Genomic DNA, 20,562 nt, shown 5'->3' on the forward strand with positions numbered 1-20,562 from the left:
GCTCTAATAGCACTAGGGAAGAAGGAGTACTTGAACAAATTTGTCCTAGCATATGGAACGAAGAATGTGCCTTTATCTTTAGGTCTTTCTGAGTACTTCACTAGATTTTGTTTTTGCATTTGAAGATTATGATTCAGTGTTTTATGTATAATTGCTACTTTACTTTTGAGTCTTCTATCCTGAAGGCTTTCTAAATTTAGTGATTTTACCAAAGGTGTTACAATGTGGAAATTCAAGAGCTGTAAAAGAAAAAGCATAACTGCTATCTTTGTTCTTGCAAACCCTAATGACAATGCAGCCAGATCTCTCTATAAATCTTCTTGTCACATTCTGCAGACAAAGGCCCGAGAACTAAATAGTAAATGGTGGCTTGAAGTTTAACTCTCAGTAAACGTGTAGGGTTATGCTAACACTGGTGACACACGCTCTTTCCACGAGTCGCTTCTATGTATCTCTAGCTCATCTTACCAGACTGCAACCAGACTACGTCGCCGCTAAAATCTTCCGATGATTCCACTCTTTTAACTAGCAAGGCGGATATACAAAATCGCTGGACAGAACACTATAGGCCTGCTATTTGGTGATAAAGGTTTGTATCGCAGAGATTGATAGCTAATCAGTTGCTCAGAAAACTATGAGAGAGGATCTCGATGATTCACCATTTGAGAAAGTTGAAACTGCAATTCTCATATCCCTATACAAAAAGAGTGACAAGTCTAACTGCTCCGACTATCGAGGCATCACACTTCTGTGACAGGGCCGCCGCTACCTATTGTGCAATGTGTGCCGAAGTTAAGGGGCGGCCAAATCATTATTCATTTTTTTTTTATTTTTTAGTTTAAAAAAATACTTCAATATTAAATTTTTTTATATTAGTTCTAACACTATTGACCAGGGCTGCCTCTTTATTATTAGATTTAATATGGCCCTCAACTTTTTTTTTTTACTGGGATGAATAGTGCGTTCTGAGAGAAAGCACATCAACTTTGGCGTTTTCGATATACTTTTTTCTTACTACAAGAAAAAATGAAATGTAGACGGCAGGAGAAAGAATTTCTGAAGATGAAAACGACATCAGACTCCTTGCCAAATTAGCGTAAACCCTCCGCATTTCTATCTCCAGGAAGAACTTTTTACAACGCATAAAACGGAAATTTCGTTGTGTAAATTTTGATTCTAAACATAGCGTTAAATTACAACAACTCTATATCCCCAGCTTCTAAGGAAGGCTCGAACGATAATTTTGTCATGTAGATGTCTGACTTACACTGCCTTTTTTATTATAGTATTATAGCTTTTATATAGCGATACTTTCATGTTTTCATTGTAGACAAGTGTGCGTGTTTGGGGGGGGGGGGGGTATCTAGGAGTTGGTTTTCCGTGCCTTTAGGCGCTCAGTAAACACAACTCTGCCCTAGTCGGGTGTCGAACCTAGAGTTCCAGCGCATTTAGCCTCTCGACCACGCTTCGAATCATTGTATAAGTAACTTGTTCTTTTGATTATTTATTTTGTATTAACGCAAGAAAAATATTCAGCGCTGAGTTGCTTCATTTTGTTGGATAAATTTGTAAGCACCTCCGAATCCGCGTATGTCAGGTGATTGTGGAGACAATCCAAAATACAATCGTGATAACCATTATAAAAACTTGCGAACGTTGAAAAAGATTCACAATCAATGACTTTTATATTTTGAGGAATTTATTCTGCATTTTATGGTCCTTATAACCTATGTTGAAATACATGAAAATTTTTTGGGGTTTCACCCAATTACTTAGACAACTGGAGTCTGGAGAAAGACTTTGTGACATCGTGGAAGAAAAAATCAAAGTTAAAATTGGAAATAAAACGTCTTAAATGGCAAGAGGGATACGGCAACAGTGCGAATATGAAAGAAATGATCTACAAATATGGATTTAAATCAAAGGACGCTTTTGGTCCAGTGTTCAGCTAAGTCTAATGAATTTTGTTTTCTAGAAAGAAAAAAAAAAGGGGAGGGGGTTTGGAAGTTTTAAAATTTCGCACGCAGGAAGTCACAGCCCTCGAGGCGGCCCTCCTTCTGTCAGTAGCTTAAAAGCTCTTTACGTGAGTTTTGCTCGATATACTAACCCACTGTTTAGTGGAAAACCAGTGTGGCTTTGGAGCCGGTAGAGATAGGCCTACTTCTGACATGATATTTGTTTAGCGAGAGCGACAATTGCAGAGAGCAGAACTTAAATATAGGCCTATATGCTGCCTTTGTGGATGATGTGGATCTCACCAAGGCTTTCGTCGCGGTCAGTTGCGATGCCTTATAATCTTCCGACTCCAAGATTAGCCATATTAAAAATTATTATTTCATCAAAGAAGTTACTACTAATTTTCTTTTTTTTTTTCAAATGGCATTTTGAATCAACTATTTGCTGACGAGATTGCTACCACTACCTTAGATCATAGAGACAATCGAACGACAGTCCAGCGCGACCATGCAGCCAATATTAGATCTAAATTAAAGGACAAGATAAATAACAACTACAATATAGGCTAGAACTAGATTTTCAAATCTAGATATATTCTTTTTTGTTCCGTAATCTGGCGTAATCATGACTAAAGGTAAAAACTATGTTTGCATCCTATTTTTTTATTCAATCCCTGCGGTGGCTATGAAATTTATATTTTATAGATAGATCTAGATCTAGTGACCCTAGTGTATATAAAAAATGCAGGTAATGGGTCGTCGTCATTATAATAATAAACTGACAATAATTTGATGATAATTAGATCTAAATGGTTACCCTAATAATGTTGGGTGGATATGCGGTTCTCCTGAAAGGTAAAATAATAATAATATAATATATCTATGACGATTTCAGATTCTTGTGAGTACAAAAAAATGAAACGTTATAAACGTACGTCGTACCGTCTGCTGTGAAAGGAAAACTCGTGGAGTCTAGATCGGTAGATCTAGATAGTAAATGTAATATATCCTTAGCTACTAATTTACTCATTCAAGTTGGTAACATGGTGACTTGATTTCACTAAGTTTTCTTAATTCAGTTGTTATGAGCAGATGAGACTCTTAATCATACACCAAACCGACTCATTTATAAAGGACTTTAATCTTGATTCAACAAATAGATCTAATATGTTAGAAGAAAAGATAGGCAAAGCCATCAGCAATGGAAACATTAAAGGCCATTTATTTGACCCTATGAAAGAGAATAATGAAAATTTGATTTCCTACCAACAAGTGCAATTAGTTTTGAAACTCTGGTCAGCTAGTCACAGGAGACATCCAGTCTTCAGAATTGAATAAATTTATAATTATACTTAGCATAAGGAGGCGCGGTGGCTGAGTGGTGAATCGCTTGGCTACGCCTACTGAACTGGGGTTCAAATCCTGGTGAAGACTGGGATTTTTAATTTCTGAGTCCACCCAACTCTGATGGGTACCTGACGTTAGTTGGAGAAAAGTAAAGGCGGTTGGTCGTTGTGCTGGCCACATGACACCCTCGTTAACCGTAGGCCACAGAATCAGATGTACTTTACTTCATACTTTACTTCATCTGCCCTATAGACCACAAGGTCTGAAAACACTTTACTTTTACTTTATACTTAACATACTAACTGAAATAGAAAACACTGCTAACACTCATATGAAGAGGCCGTTTTATTAGGCTTTGTGGATTTCGCTGATGGCAGTTTTGAGACCCAGAAGGGAGAAATTATTCCATTAACTGAAGCCTGTACTCTGGGGTTGATGAAAGGAAAAGCATCAAAGCAGTTCATGAGGATTTATAAAGAGCTTAGATTAGCTGACTTTTGTCTATATACAGTGCTCTTTTTGTGATGGTATGCACCTGTATGGTTTACTGGCACCTTTTTCAATGTGGGGAAAAATATTACTTTTCTTGTATTTTAACATATATTATAAATTTATTAGTAGTTAAACGTTAGGTAATCCATCACTGAGTACTGGCACAAATTTTTTTTTACAAAAAAGCACTGTATATTTGTAACTCTTTAGTGACAGGTGTACTGTTTTAACCATTATGTACATTTCGTTTTTCAATCTTCATTTTTTTTCCTCAAATATTTACTTTACAGATTACTCTTAATATTTATCTGAACTCTTTAAGGGCATGGTGGCTGAGTGGTAATGCACTTGGCTTCCTAACTGAAGGGTCTTGGTTTTTAATCTCAGTAAAGACTTAGATTTTGAATTTCAGGATATCTAGGACATCCTTCAGTCTCAAAGTACTTGACATAAGTTGGGGAAAGTAAATGTGATTGGTCATTGTACCGGCCACATGATAACCTTGTTAACTGTCAGCCATTGAAACATATGAACCATACATCATCTGTCCTATAGATTCAAATGTTTAAAAGGGGTACTTAACTTCTTTTACTTATCTGAACATTCCATGTGTCTCAGTGACAACTTTGTGTTGTATACATGAATGTATATCCTTTTAATCACCTAATTAAATTATACATACCATAAGACATTCTTAGACTTAGATCCATTTGCACCATTTGGCACATTGGGCATCAAGAGCCTTCATAGAGAATTGATTTCTTGCAATGTCTGTAACATTTCAGCTGATGTTCACTGCGATTAGGTCCTACATGAAGGTGTGGTGCCAAGTTCTATAACATCCTTGTTTGCATTTTTCTCCAAATTAGCCATCCCATTGCTACCTATCCTTGGGATGCAAAATTCATTTTGTCAGATGACTTGTCCCTCAAACCTCATGCAATGCTTGGTCACATCCTCTTTAATTTTGTCACGTGTGCATACTAGGCATAGATTTCTTTGATTGTGACCCCACCTCTAAAACTAAGTGACTTCTTACTTTATGTTTACATTTTATATTATTATTTGTACCCCGAATTTCATAAAAGTCTTCTGTAAAAACAATAACTTTATTATTTTAATTTATTTTCACTTTGCAAATACAGATAAATGAACAACACAACTAATAAATCTTTGGCAACTCAAGGTCATTCTACAGAGAAACTGGGGATCCTGAAACATCAAGTGGGAAATTTAATGGTATGGTTGAAATCTTTTTTATGTTTATTTTTATATTATCTTAAAACATTTATTGTATTCAAAGGACTAAGATTGTATTGCTGACTGTAGTTGTATGTTTTTTTTATGAATAGGAAGATATTTTGGAAACACCAAATTTTTACATTTCTTAGCCATTCTAGACATCTGCATTTCTTATTTTTACCTTTTGGGTATACTTAAAATTCAAGAAATATAATCACGACACAATTTCTACTATGTCAGCTAAAATGTAAGTTGAAATATTTTTTGGGGGGCATGGTGGATGAGTGGTAAAGCCACGGGACTTGAGATCAAATCCAGGTGAAGACTAGGATTTTGAATTTCTACATTTTTAGGCCCCTGAGTCCACCCAATTCTAAAGGGTACCTAACATTAGTCTTGGATTGTTCAGGCATTCGATTAGTCATTCTTCTGGCTACATTACACCCTCATTAACCATGAGCCACAAAAAATCAGATGAAATTTACACCAACTGCTGTATAGATGACAAGGTCTGAAAGGGGTAATTAACTTTAAAAAAAAAATATATTGTTGTAAACCTGTTTCCCCTTACTCAGTTTTCTTTCTCTACCAGTCATGTGCTAATTGTATTTTGTTTCTGCTTGGGTATAAGAATAACTCATGCGGACACATGGCTAGTGTGTAGGAGGAAGATTTTTTTTCTAACTTGAAGAGAGAAATACATTTTAGGGATTGAGAATGGTCATCATTTGTTTATTTGTTTTTGGATTCTTTTACAGTATTATCAACTAATTTTTTTTTTATTTTGATATAAGCTGTGCTTTTTGTGAATAAGTTGTATTCAGAGAAATATCTGCAAATTGGGGATTTTTTTTTTGGTTTGATCCTTAAACATAGCCATAGGTAAGACATATACTGTTTTTTTTTTAGGAGTGTAAGCAACTACTCAGCAGGAAGGAGCCTGAACTTCTTAAAGTGATTAGCCAAGCTGAACAGATTATAAAAGAAAATGTTGAAACACAAGATGATAAGTTGAATGATGCATCAGCTTAACTAATTCAGAAACTTAAATCAAGCACCACTGACCTCAAAGCTAGATTTAAAAAGGTTAGTTACATTCAATATTAGCCTAGTCATATTTTTCAAAGCAAATGACACAAACTTCATGCCTATTTTTTAGTGCCAGTATTTGTCAGACTTAAAGGTGGTCAACGTAACAGAGGTACCCCACAGAAACATTTTAAAGACCAACTTAGGCCAACTTGCTTTAACTGACATTGAAGAGAGAACCTGGTGCATGCAGCCTCAGAACAAGACAGCTGGAGGTCATTCACAAAGGCCACGGGATACACATTTGAGACCAAAGGAAAATCTATTGCCAAGGCGTGCCCTGGATGTGGCAAAATATGTATGTCACAGCTGGGGCTGCGTAGCCACAGGAAATATTGCATTCCTCAATGATCTTCGGACTCAAAGACAAGCATTATTGTTTATACTTATTCTCCTTCAAATTTGATGGTATCCTTTCATATCTTTAACTTGGTAGTTTTCTTTCTTTTGCCTAGTTGGTCTACTCATCAGAGAAATGGATTAGTGCATCTTGCCTTTGTTAGTTTTTATTTTTGATATAGAAAATTATATATATATATATGTGTGTGTGTAAGTGTATCAATTTTCAAAATGTTTTGTTCATCTTTAAAATAACTCAGGTCAACACAGAAGCTGACAGTCGTGTAGAGATGTACAGCCAGATGAGTAACCATTTAAGCAAATTTTATTTGGACATGGAAGATAACAAATGGCTGAATAATAGTTTGGAAAGAACTAAAGACCTTCAGTTGCCATCAGTGGCATTAGATTTTCAACTAAAATTAATTAAGGTTGGTTACTTGGTTACTAAGTTTTTTTGTTTTTTTTTATTAACATGAATATTGATTACTTTAATTAATTGCAGGCTAGTCACCATACTGAAATGCAAATGACTAATAAAGTGACTTTATCATGACTCGCCATCTAGTCACCATACTGAAATACAAATGTCCATGTAAACTAAGATAGTGACTTCATCATGACTCACCATCTAGTCACTAGACTCAGAAATACAAAAGACTATGTAAACTAAGATAGTGACTTCATCATGACTCACCATCTAGTCACTAGACTCAGAAATACAAAAGACTATGTAAACTAAGATAGTGACTTCATCATGACTCACCATCTAGTCACTAGACTCAGAAATACAAAAGACTATGTAAACTAAGATAGTGACTTCATCATGACTCACCATCTAGTCACTAGATTCAGAAATACAAAAGACTATGTAAACTAAGATAGTGACTTCATCATGACTCACCATCTAGTCACTAGACTTAGAAATACAAAAGACTATGTAAACTAAGATAGTGACTTCATCATGACTCACCATCTAGTCACTAGACTCAGAAATACAAAAGACTATGTATTTATAAGACTATTATATTTAATTTATATGTATAATGTAAACTAACAAATACATTGACTTTATCCAGACTGTTCAGTATATTTCATTTACTTAAGTTCCATGCCATTTCTTTCTTATTCAAATATTAGATATTTTTGTTAGTTGATTCTCAATTTTTTTTTCCTGCGCATTAATATGGACATTGCCATAAAAATAATTTAACATCAAAATACACATAGATGTAACAATTAGTGCTTGAGGGATAAACAACTAAATTGATAAATGTAACAGTTTTGGTAAAACTTATGATGTCACATTGTATCTGTCCCTTAATGTTTGCTTTGTACAGAAATAATTTACAAAGTCTAGGGCTCAATCATTTGTATATGAAAAATGAAAGTCAAAATGATAGTTCAAGTTGTCCCTGCTGTCAGAGGTTCAACTTATATATATATGCTTGCTGCTGCTCTATGCTCTGCTTGTCTCTTGTTCTTGTTGACTAGGCTCGCTAGGGGTATGAATACTCAATTACACTTGTTAATACTTGCTTGATACTTTCTTGGTTACTCAATTATGTCATCAATACTTGCTTAGCTCAAATACGAACACTTAATATACATCAACTCTAACTCCTTATATTCATGAATATCGATAATACTTTAATACTTAATAAAGCACACAATTATATCACTCTTATGAAATACACAAAACACCAGTCCATCAACTTATAAATATATAAATGCATAAATACCAGTCCAGGAAGTAAACGTCCAACCTTCCTGGACCGGGAGCAAGACCTTACTGACTTAACACATTCTCTCGCACATTCAACGAAGACTTAATCACTCAGTTCACAACACGTGCAACACTTCGCATTCATAACAAGGGGATATAACAATCATACCAAAATATCAAACTAACATTCATTCTCGCCATACCTCTCCCTGACATCCCCCCTCTCACGATATGACTGTTATTAGATAACAGTCATTCAAATATATACATAAATATACATACATACACACACTGTGTCATACACATACTTATATACATATATATAAACATATATATCTACAAACAAATGTATATAATGTACATTAAAGTGAAATAGTCCTTATTAACCTAACAAAAGGAATATGTCCCGCTATTTACAACAAAGGGAAAGAGAGAAAAGAATAAATGAGAAAAGAATAAATTAGAAAAAAAAATAGTGGCATGGAGAGTTAAATTACAATTTGTAGTCGGCAGGCATAGTCCTTCCCACGTTAATATTTAATATGTAAAACAGCAAAAATACAAGAAAAGATCAACTCCTATGTATAGCAATAATATACGACAAGATACCATCTCTAATAGTTAAAGGCACGTTTCACATTGTATTGGGGACAAAAATGAATTCTATCAATTATAACTAATACAAATATGCTAAGTCTTGACAGTGTATCTGCTAGTAGACAATGGTCTGTGGTCAAACTGAATTGTGCATCCTCCTGGGTATCAGAGGTATCTGTCTAAGCGTTGGACACTCACGCTACTAATGAAGTAATGCTGCTCTCTATATGTCAGTTCTCTGCACTTTACCGGAAGGAAGCCATCTACTTGGTGTAACACACAGCAAGCTATTTCGGATGTACTGTTTAGATAAACACAATAACTATTAAAAAATAAATAAAAAAAAAAAAAAAATTAAAATACATGAAGACAGACAATGCTGAATTTTCTCTATTGCCAAGTCGCACTCGGGAATTCAGGTGACCCTCGTGGACATCCCCTTCTCAGCAACAGGGAGAGGGGAAACACTACGTCAAGATTTCTTTTATCTTTTTCTTGGAAGTTTTAGATACAAAAACATTTGTAGCCTATTGGGGTCTGGTTTAACTTTACCCCCAACAACAACTTGACAAACTTCTTTAAGACTTTTTTTTCGTCTTCTGGGGATTTTTAGGTACAAAAACATTTGTAGCCTATTGGGGTCTGGTTTTACCCCCACCAACAACTTGACAAACTTCTTTAAGACTTTTTTTTCGTCTTCTGGGGATTTTTAGGTACAAAAACATTTGTAGCCAATTGGGGTCTGGTTTTACTTTACCAGTACCAACTTGATAAACTCCTTTTGTTAGGTTTAATCTCTTTAATGGTTTGTGTACTCTGTGAAATGGTCTCAGAACATGAATAATATTATTGTCAATAAACTGACAATCAATAAGTTCCTTATCAATAAGTTCCTCATTAGTTAAGACATTTTCTATTACTTCTCCAATTTCTATCTCATTAATATCATTAACAGTATAATTACAATCATTTAGTTCCTTACTTGATAAGACATTCTCAATTTCTTCATTATCTTCTATCCCACTTATATTATTATCAATATCCTGACAGTTATTTTGTTCCTCATTAGTTAATATGTCATTTTCAATTTCTATTTTATAGTTTACATCTCCCTGTAATGACAGTTTTACTTCCAGTTCCATTTTCAACTTTACCACTTCTATTGCCTTTCTTTCTAATTCTAATTTTAATCTTTCTAGATCTAGTTTTTGTTGGTTTAAAACAAACTCTCGTAATTCATCACCCTCAATTCCAAACATGTGGGCCTGTTCTATTAATACCTCAATTGACCTAGGTTTAAACTCGTCCAGTTCTATTTCCAACTTTACCACTTCTATTGCGTTTCTTTCTAATTCTAAATTTAATCTTTCTAGATCTAGTTTTTGTCGGTTTAAATCTTTTAATCTTTCTAGATCTAGTTTTTGTTGGTTTAAAACAAACTCTCATAATTCATCACCCTCAATTCCAAACATGTGGGCCTGTTCTATTAATACCTCAATTGACCTAGGTTTAAACTCGTCCATGGTAATCACAAATAATAAGAAATATTACTGAATAAGCGTAAATAAATTTATAAAGGTTAAGTTAACAATTAACATTGTTCAATTTACATAAGACAATAAATTATAAAAAGGATCAACAAAAAAAAAATTCACCCTTTATCTCCACTACTGAAAAGGCAATGTACACTCGACCCTGAATGCCCTATACAACAGACAAAAGAAAACTCAACTTATCTGTGTCTGATGCCAGGAAAGAAATGACAACTCTTCCCACACGACAGTGTTGCTTTAAGAATGTAGAACTTCTGGAGTGTCAGGTCACTGTTCGGCCTCCTTGTAAACACTTTATGACTCACAGCAGATTTAGAGAATGAAACAAATACAAAACAAAATTATTCAAACATTGATATGATACTAATAGTGATAATAATGGGTGCATAAAAAAAAATGATTATCTAGTTAGTTAGTGCAATAATAATCCAAAAGATACCAGATATACAAATAATCAAGTCAGTCCCATAGGTTAGACACAGTGATACAGGCACTTGCTATTTCCTTTACGTTCAACGATGACCAAGAGGGCATCGATGCGCTAAAGTCCAGTATAATCCAACATCAATGTAACAAAGATAGATAATTCACGATTACTTGAGTAATTGCATTCATGTAGAATAATCCAATAGTAAGTGAATACTAGTAGTAGTAGTGTCTCTTTAAATGGTGATGTCTCTTTAAATGGCGATGTCTCTAAATCCAATAATCCAATAATAAGTAAGTAGTAGTAGTAGTAGTAGTGTCTCATTAAATGGTGATGTCCCTTTAAATGGTGACGTCTCTAAACGCAATAATCCAATAGTAAGTAAGTAGTAGTAGTGTCTCATTAAATGGTGATGTCCCTTTAAATGGTGATGTCTCTAAACGCAATAATCCAATAGTAAGTAAGTAGTAGTAGTGTCTCATTAAATGGTGATGTCCCTTTAAATGGTGATGTCTCTTTAAATGGTGATGTCTCTTTAAATGGTGGGTGACGCAATGACCTCGGTATACAAGAAGTAGCTGCAAGTCCACATTAGTCAATGACCTTTCGTAGAGTTCTGGTAGACTGCTTGACTTCAACAATAACGTGTGGATGGCGAAACAAACAAATAGTTCCTCCGTGTTCTCAAAAATGTAAACAATGTCAAGTCCTTCAATGTGTGTCAAGAGACTCTCAAATACTGGCCGAACGAGGCCCAAAATGTCAACGAGTAGTAGGTTACAAATAATACAGATTGCCTTGAATCCAACTTTAGTGGACAATGTCATGTACAATAGTTACTGTCCCAGACCGGACGAAGCTCAAAAAATTCGGTATCCTTATCTTTGCTTGTGTTGCTTATTCTTTATTTTCTTATCGACTTCTTCAACGTGACGAATGACATAACAGGTATAACTGACCTGCCCGGACTAGCCCTCAGATAGATGTCAAGAATAATACTGTATTAGTACACCGGCTAACACACTGGTGTTTAATAATACAGGTAACAGGTACAACGATACCTGCCCGGACGAAGCCTCCAGATGTCAGGGGTTCTTAATTATATATATATACTGCTGCTATGCTCTGCTTGTCTCTTGTTCTTGTTGACTAGGCTCGCTAGGGGTATGAATACTCAATTACACTTGTTAATACTTGCTTGATACTTTCTTGGTTACTCAATTATGTCATCAATACTTGCTTAGCTCAAATACGAACACTTAATATACATCAACTCTAACTCCTTATATTCATGAATATCGATAATACTTTAATACTTAATAAAGCACACAATTATATCACTCTTATGAAATACACAAAACACCAGTCCATCAACTTATAAATATATAAATGCATAAATACCAGTCCAGGAAGTAAACGTCCAACCTTCCTGGACCGGGAGCAAGACCTTACTGACTTAACACATTCCCTCGCACATTCAATGAAGACTTAATCACTCAGTTCACAACACGTGCAACACTTCGCATTCATAACAAGGGGATATAACAATCATACCAAAATATCAAACTAACATTCATTCTCGCCATACCTCTCCCTGACACCTGCCTGTACCAGGCTTTCTCATCACTTGTGTCCTGATTGGTCTCCACATCAAATTTGCTGCATCTGTTTATGCAATGACAAAGACTTACTCAAACTTATCAGTTCATTCTTGTCATACTCAAACTTATCAGTTCATTCTTGTCATACTCAAACTTATCAGTTCATTCTTGTCATACTCAAACTTATCAGTTCATTCTTGTCATACTCAAACTTATCAGTTCATTCTTGTCATACTCAAACTTATCAGTTCATTCTTGTCATACTCAAACTTATCAGTTCATTCTTGTCAAACTCAAACTTATCAGTTCATTCTTGTCATACTCAAACTTATCAGTTCATTCTTGTCATACTCAAACTTATCAGTTCATTCTTGTCATACTCAAACTTATCAGTTCATTCTTGTCATACTCAAACTTATCAGTTCATTCTTGTCATACTCAAACTTATCAGTTCATTCTTGTCATACTCAAACTTATCAGTTCATTCTTGTCATACTCAAACTTATCAGTTCATTCTTGTCAAACTCAAACTTATCAGTTCATTCTTGTCATACTCAAACTTATCAGTTCATTCTTGTCATAATCAAACTTATCAGTTCATTCTTGTCAAACTCAAACTTATCAGTTCATTCTTGTCATACTCAAACTTATCAGTTCATTCTTGTCATACTCAAACTTATCAGTTCATTCTTGTCATACTCAAACTTATCAGTTCATTCTTGTCATACTCAAACTTATCAGTTCATTCTTGTCATACTCAAACTTATCAGTTCATTCTTGTCATACTCAAACTTATCAGTTCATTCTTGTCATACTCAAACTTATCAGTTCATTCTTTTCATACTCAAACTTATCAGTTCATTCTTGTCATACTCAAACTTATCAGTTCATTCTTGTCATACTCAAACTTATCAGTTCATTCTTGTCATACTCAAACTTATCAGTTCATTCTTGTCATACTCAAACTTATCAGTTCATTCTTGTCATACTCAAACTTATCAGTTCATTCTTGTCATTGTTTCAGCCTGTCCCAAGCACATACAAGACAATCTGAACAACTTAAAGATGAAGACTTTGGACTTGATCCTCATGGAGCTGCAAAAGATGAAATCAAAGACTTCAAAAAGGATTAGCTTGGCCAAGATAGAAAGCTGAAAGGTATTACATTGTATTAATGCTTGAAATTGTCACCATCACCTATCTCTTAGTCTGTTTGATTGGTGGGGCACCTCACAAGCTCTGTCAACTGTCTTTCTCCATTCTTCTAAGAAAGAGGCATTGATTCATCTTGCAACTAGGACCATGTAAAATATATACCATTTTTGTGAGAGGTTCTAGCAATATTATGAACTCAAAACTTTTGAAGAAGATATTCAGAATGTCTCCTCTTTTAACTTAAAATATGATTCAACTCCACTTTCTTATGTCAGAACAGTCTAATTTCTCCTGAATGTTATTTATCATTATTTTGATGACTGTTTGCAAGACAAAAGTCAGCAACAAGATATTTTCCTTAACAGGGAGAGATCTTAATACAATTACATTTATAGCCCTTTAAGTTGTTATTTCACCTGTTGTTCCAGCACATTCCATTGGTGTTGAAAAGGAGCCTGTTCAGCTTGTGTGTAAAGTCTTTAACTTTTCCTTTCTCTCTTAATGATCTCAAATTCCCTGTTCCTATAGACATTTTATTTTAGCATGGACCTGTGATATACTTAACACTTCTGCCATTGTCTGTGACCCCAAGCATGACACTTGGTAACCCAGGTGATGGCTGAGCTAGTAGGAGTTCATTTATGGTCATAATGTTATGGGGTGTTACGAGGGCTAGATGATTGCACAGTGGCCCACTGCTGAAATCCTCCAATTAGGTGGTTTGCCTTGATCCTGAACATGTCCTCATCTTGGGACTCTTCCCCCTGTCCAGTGCCCCCCATGCCTTTAATGCTTGCATTGTAATATACTTTTTTGCATTTGACAAAGTATTATTATACACATTATACACATTATATTATTAGCATTTATTTAATTTTTTTTTTGTATTTCTGTAAGCAACTTTATAATGTGTTAAAGAAAGTATTGTTTTTGTGTATTTAAATATATTCTATGTGTCAACTGTTCATTGTTAGCTTAAGAGACTTCTTACTTGGTACTTTTAATGGCATTGTAAAGAAACATTTATGTTATGATTTTGTCATCATATGTAATCAAGAAATGATTTCCTAGTGATTATTTCACTCTTAATAACTAATAAATGCTAGACTTAAAAAAAAACATTTTTCAGTTCCTCAACTTATGTCAGGTACCCTTTAGACTGAAAATACAATTATGTTAAATCAATAGTGAATAACTTAAGTACAGTTACGTCTTATTATGAAATGAGACTCTTTAGCAATACACCAACAACAAAACGACAAAATCTTAGTTTATAAATCATTTAATCTTAATTAACACTCTAAACACTATTTTGTTTTTATTCCTTCATTTTGGTTCTCCTCTCCTTTCAACACTCATTCGCACCGTTCCACATTTACTCTATGATGTGCACGTAACCATTGACATGCTTTTTTTTTTTTAAAACAATAATCTGTGATGCATAACTATGGCTTATGAGGCTGATGGTGTGGTAGTTTTGACAGAGTCTGAGTTGTAAATCCTTTCTTTGGAAGGGTGATGATGAGTGATTGAGTCCAGGGTTTGGGCCATTCTCCTGACTGCCAGATCTTGTTGCAAATCATGAAAGTGCGTTTACCATGGTTTCTCCTCCCGCCTGTATAAGTTCACCAGGAATGTTGTCAACTCCGGCAGATTTTCCTTTTTTCAGGGCTTTTACTGCTGATGCTACTTCCGAGCGAAGAATTGGATAGTTGTCTATGTTGGATACTGTCAAGACATTTAGTATCTCTCTATCTCCTGAGATTCAAAGTTGTACAACTCTTAACAGTATTCCGTCCATCTTCTTATCACATCTTTTTCCATAGTTAAGCATCTATTCTTTTTGTCTGGTATTGTGTTAGTTTTTCCATGATTTGAGGTAGTGAGGTCTTTTACTAGTTGGTATGCTTATTTACTGTCATTCCTGTTAAGTCACGATAATACGGGACTGCTCTGACCATGGAAATGACAACACCTCCTAGCGATAACACACTAAGCGAACTTAACCTCTAGACCATCAGAATGTCCAAAATACATTCTTCTGGTCCAGAGTCATTTCGCCCGTATGCAAATTTCCACCCCAGTGGTCAATGCTAACTCAAAAGGTGCATCGTTAAATTTGACAGTACATTTTGTTTCCTCATGAAAGCACTCAACGTTGTTGTGGACTAATCTAATCTGACTTAGACTATGTATCAATTATTACTTAACATTAGCCACAGAACATTACAAGTTGAATATAGTTGATAACAACATTCAGTTCTATAAAATGAGACTTAATTAACAACTGGGAAATCCGTCCAGTCTTCCTAAAATGTCGCTATATCTAATTACTTTTCAACTACTATTCAAAACACAACCTACTTCTAACATAACGCCATGTTGGTTCCTTTTTCATCTAAGTCTACTACGTCATTAGTCTGTCTTACTACATCACTACTTTTACCGTCGCTAAAACTATACAAAATATATTTAACTAACAAAACTAACCTATTCTCTAAACTAGTACATTACATTTCCTCCCCCTTTTCTAAGTGTGGTAGTAGGGTATACCATCACTCCGTGTGTAGATCTAGTGGATCTAGACTAGTACTTTAGAAGAATGGCGTCTTCTATACATCACTTTCAGACAAAGTGTTTCTAACGGTCAACTTCGATGACCTTGCAAAGTTAATAACGAGCGCCGCTCAAAATACTGTAAAACTGTTGACTTCTCCATGTCCCACAAACTCTAGTTCAACTGCTAAAAAAAATAATTTCTGGCTCACTTCAGGCAATGTTCTGGCGTTCTTCGATCCCTTCTCTGGGTCGTCAAAAAATAATGGCGTGGCGTTCGTTCTGGCCTCGGGGTCGCCAAAATAATGTTGTGGGCTAATCTAATCTGACTTTGACTATGTATCAATTATTACTTAACATTAGCCACAGAACATTACAAGTTAAATATAGTTGATAACAACATTCAGTTCTATAAAATGATACTTTATTAACCACTGGGAAATCCGTCCAGTCTTCCTAAAATGTCGCTATATCTAATTACTATTCAACTACTATTCAAAACACAACCTACTTCTAACATAACGCCATGTTGGTCCCTTTTCCGTCTAAGTCTACTACGTCATTAGTCTGTCTTACTACGTCACTACTTTTACCGTCGCTAAAACTATACACAATATATTTAACTAACAAAACTAACCTACTCTCTAAACTAGTACATTACAATGAACTTCAGTAGTTTGGGAGGACAACCTATTTTCCTTAGGAGTTTGAATAGGCCACCTGCTGACCACGTCAAAGGCTTTAGTAAATCAACAAAAGCTATGTAAAGGGGTCTGTCTCTATCTCTAAATTTCTCCTGCATTAGTCATAGAGAGGATATGATGTCTATGGTGTAACCACCACTCCTGAATCCACGTTGAGACTCAGGGTAGACGCAAGATGCTATCACTTGCAGCCTGGATAGTGCCACTCTAGCAAAGATTTTTCCAACTATGCTGAGGAGAGAGATACTCCTATAATTGTTGCAGTCACTCAGATCTCCTTTGTTCTTATATATTGTGAATATATTTGTGTCATGCATGTCCTGTGGGACCTTACCTGCTTCTCAGCAGCGGCAGAGGAGATTATAGAGTTCAAGGAGCAGGAGTGATTCGTTGACCTTAACTACTTCCGCTGGGATGCCATCACTCCCTGGAGATTTTCTATTTTTCATGCAGTTTATTGCTTTTTTGAGATCACCAAGGCTCTGAAGCTCATCTAGGCATTCCAATACTGGAAGATCTGATAGAGAAGTCTATTGTATTCTGTGTGGCATAGACATTGAGGTAGTGTTCTGTCCATCGTTCTAGCTGCTTGGTTTGATACATAATTTTTCTAGAGGATTTTAATAGAAGGGGGGCAGGCTTAGACATTGTTGGACCCAGGTCCGCTTTTATTCCTTCTAACAGAGCGTTACTATTTCCTAATTAGAGACTTTCTTGAATACTGTTGCAGGTATCCCTCCAAAAGTTGCTAGCACACTGTCTAGCCATTTGTTTTGCCTCTTAATTAGCAGTTTTGAAGGCTTGTAAAGATTTTGGGCTAGGCTTTGCCTTGTGAGCGAGGTGGGCCAAATTTACACAGCCTGTTAAACTGTATCATCCAATGAAACGTCTGTTCTTGTGTTTGGGTTTGTTGTCACTACATTTGCAGTGTTTTATATTTCACTTAGTTTGTTAACGATAAAGTCATTTAAGTCTGAAGACTGAACATTTCCTATCAATAGTTACCAGCTTTCACGATAGTACATATGGACTTGTAATTGTTGGTAGGAGAATACATTTCCATTATCATTTTCATTAAAAGGTTCTAATAATTGGCCTTTTATATATCCATTATTAATTGCTTCATCTCTCTCTACTATATTTTTGTGTACGCCATTATTTGGATCAATGATTCATCCTTAATGGCTTGACCAAGGGTAATGTCCTGTCCAGTGTAAAGATTGTTTGCAGCCAAAACCTTAAATTTTATATCTTCAAGTATTATAGAAATCCAAATACTGTCTTCATTCTGTATGGCAGAATCAGTTATGAGATAACCAGCTTTTATAGCTTCTGTTAAAGATAATTTTTCCTCCATTACAGAGTTCTTGAACATTCCTAATAAAAGAGCAAGAAAGAAATTTAATAAAGATATTTTCTGGTGATGCTCCACAAGGGCAGGTTTCGCTCGTCCCTACTTTAAGCTTCCGGAACATATGTTGTCTCATTCTGTTGTGTCCAGTACTTCGACGCTTTCTTTTGGTTCAATTAGTTTCAAAACAATAGATGTCTTTATACCTAAAACTGGGTTTATTTCATTCTTTGTCACATACAGTTTGTCTTTGACTTCCACATCGCCAACTTTAAATGTGACCAATTGTAAATGGTTAATGAAACTATACGACTGACTTAAGTCCGTTCAGCAGACAACATGAAGTTTATTTTTACACAAATAATAATAATAAACTGCACTCCTTGTTAGTGCTACAAGTCAAGAAATAATAAACAATCCTATCCGCATAACAGCGGTATCAAAAGTATCCAATATATGTCAGTTACTAATCAATCACGTCCGCATCTCAGTGGGTAACACTGAGAACAATTACTACTAGTGACACTGGAGCTTCAACTATAGATATCCATTGAAATACGAATAATACTTTAATATTCAATAAGCACATAATGAAATCAACTCTCAAATATAATTAATAAACAATCATTACTCCATCGACTTTCATGCTATATACACATATATACACCAGTCCAGGAAGCAACGTCCAACCTTCCTGGACCTGGAGCAAGACCTTACTGACTTGACTTGACTGACTCAAAGTCAACTCTATTCACTCTACTTCCTGTTTTCTACATCAGGAATTCCACGTGTCTTTTAAACTCTTAACATAACGTGAACTTTAGATCATGCAATGTCAACTAAGACTGTGACACCAATGCAACTCCCTTCAGTTCTAATGCTTCGTCCCCTAATTCTCGAAGGGTCGTATTTGAGTGCTGTAACTGACTATCAGTTTCTAAAGTGTTCCAAGTTGACTCTGATGTGACATGATATTCACAGATTCCTCCCCCCTTGAAAAATAATACTACAGTCAAGTCTTTACAAGGGCATTTCATTAATTGAGGAAAGTCAATCAATCATCGTTGGCCTCCTTCAGTTGTAAAACGACTATGGTTCATCTCAGAGCACACTTCCTCATGTGGCTGTGGAGCTCTATTTTGGAGAGACTTACCGGTCCACAGATAGCGCAGGTTAAGGTGGCTTTTGCTTCGGTGGTAGAGGAGCTGGCCATTTTTCGGATTGTGCGTTTTTCTTCCTGAGCTGAGACCCATGTACTTTCACTGTCCATAGCTTTCTTGGTCACTGTCTCTCTCCATCTGTTGCGGTCTAGAGCTATGTCTTCCCAATTGTCAGTATTGATGTTCACTGATTTTAGGTCACGTTTTATTACATCTATGTAACGGCAGTGGGAGCAACCAGTTTTTCTTGTGCCAGTCGCGAGTTGACCATAGAGGATGACTTTCGGGATGCGCTTGTCCTCCATCCGGCGAACATGTCCAAGCCAGCGCAAACGGCGTTGTCTGAGGGCTGTAAAGATGCTTTGAATACCTGATTGCGCAATGATCTCAGTATTGAGGAAAGTACACAAACATAAAAACAGCCACTTCTTGGTTGATGTCTTTATGATGTCTTTTTCTCTCTCTTTGTCCTGCCTTTCTTGTTTTTCCCTTCTGATTTTCTCTTGTCTCTCTTGTTCTTCCCTTCTGATTTTCTCTTGTCTCTCTTGTTCTTCCCTTCTGATTTTCTCTTGTCTCTCTTGTTCTTCCCTTCTGATTTTCTCTTGTCTCTCTTGTTCTTCCCTTCTGATTTTCTCGTCTCTCTTGTTCTTCCCTTCTGATTTTCTCTTGTCTCTCTATCTCTTGTTTTTTTTTCTTCATTTTGTCTCTATATATCTTGTTCTTGGCGCTCTTGCTCTTCTCTTCTGATTTTCTCTTGTTTCTCTATCTCTTTTTTTTTTGTCTCTCTATCTCATCTCTTTCCCTTCTTATTTTATCTTGACATTCCATAACTTCTTTTACCACTTGCTGTGCATAAGCTGCCTTGTCCTTACCTTTTAAATCCATTGCTTTTCCATCTTGGATCACCAACTGACTTTATGTCTCTAGGTATTCTTAGTTGTATTAATGTTACTGTTGACTGTACCTAGTATGACATGGCAAATGAATTTTCGAAATGAAATAAGACGTTTATTGAGTTCAAGATACTGAGAGTCGTCATCTTTTAAAACTTCTGCAGCCCAGTTAGCCATATTCAACAACTCTGATTTTTGTTGGGCTGACAAACTATCCAACTAAAAAAAAGTTTATTTATTATATGAATCTTGTTAGTCCAACATTTATGGGACAGGAAAGGTTACCTAAAACATCAGATTACCAAAGTTTAGATATACTGGAAAGAATTTGAATGTATAATTAAGAAAATTGTATGTGTAATGTAATAGCATAGA

At 35.4% G+C, this 20,562-nt stretch overlaps 1 long non-coding RNA gene across 2 annotated transcripts; it reads left to right on the forward strand.

Annotated features, from left to right (window-relative positions):
* Positions 1–2,640: 2,640 nt before the first annotated feature.
* On the forward strand, positions 2,641–14,942 carry LOC106050677 (uncharacterized). Of its 2 annotated transcripts, none has more exons than XR_008779506.1 (5): positions 2,641–2,703; positions 4,940–5,033; positions 5,946–6,122; positions 6,725–6,895; positions 13,393–14,942. It is a non-coding gene; the product is annotated as an uncharacterized LOC106050677 (long non-coding RNA). The 2 variants fall into 2 exon arrangements; XR_008779505.1 differs by having other exon boundaries at positions 2,671–2,810.
* Positions 14,943–20,562: the final 5,620 nt, after the last annotated feature.

Source organism: Biomphalaria glabrata, chromosome 8 (genome assembly GCF_947242115.1).
Source record: "Biomphalaria glabrata chromosome 8, xgBioGlab47.1, whole genome shotgun sequence".
In the NCBI taxonomy this organism is placed as follows: Eukaryota; Metazoa; Mollusca; class Gastropoda; family Planorbidae; genus Biomphalaria; species Biomphalaria glabrata.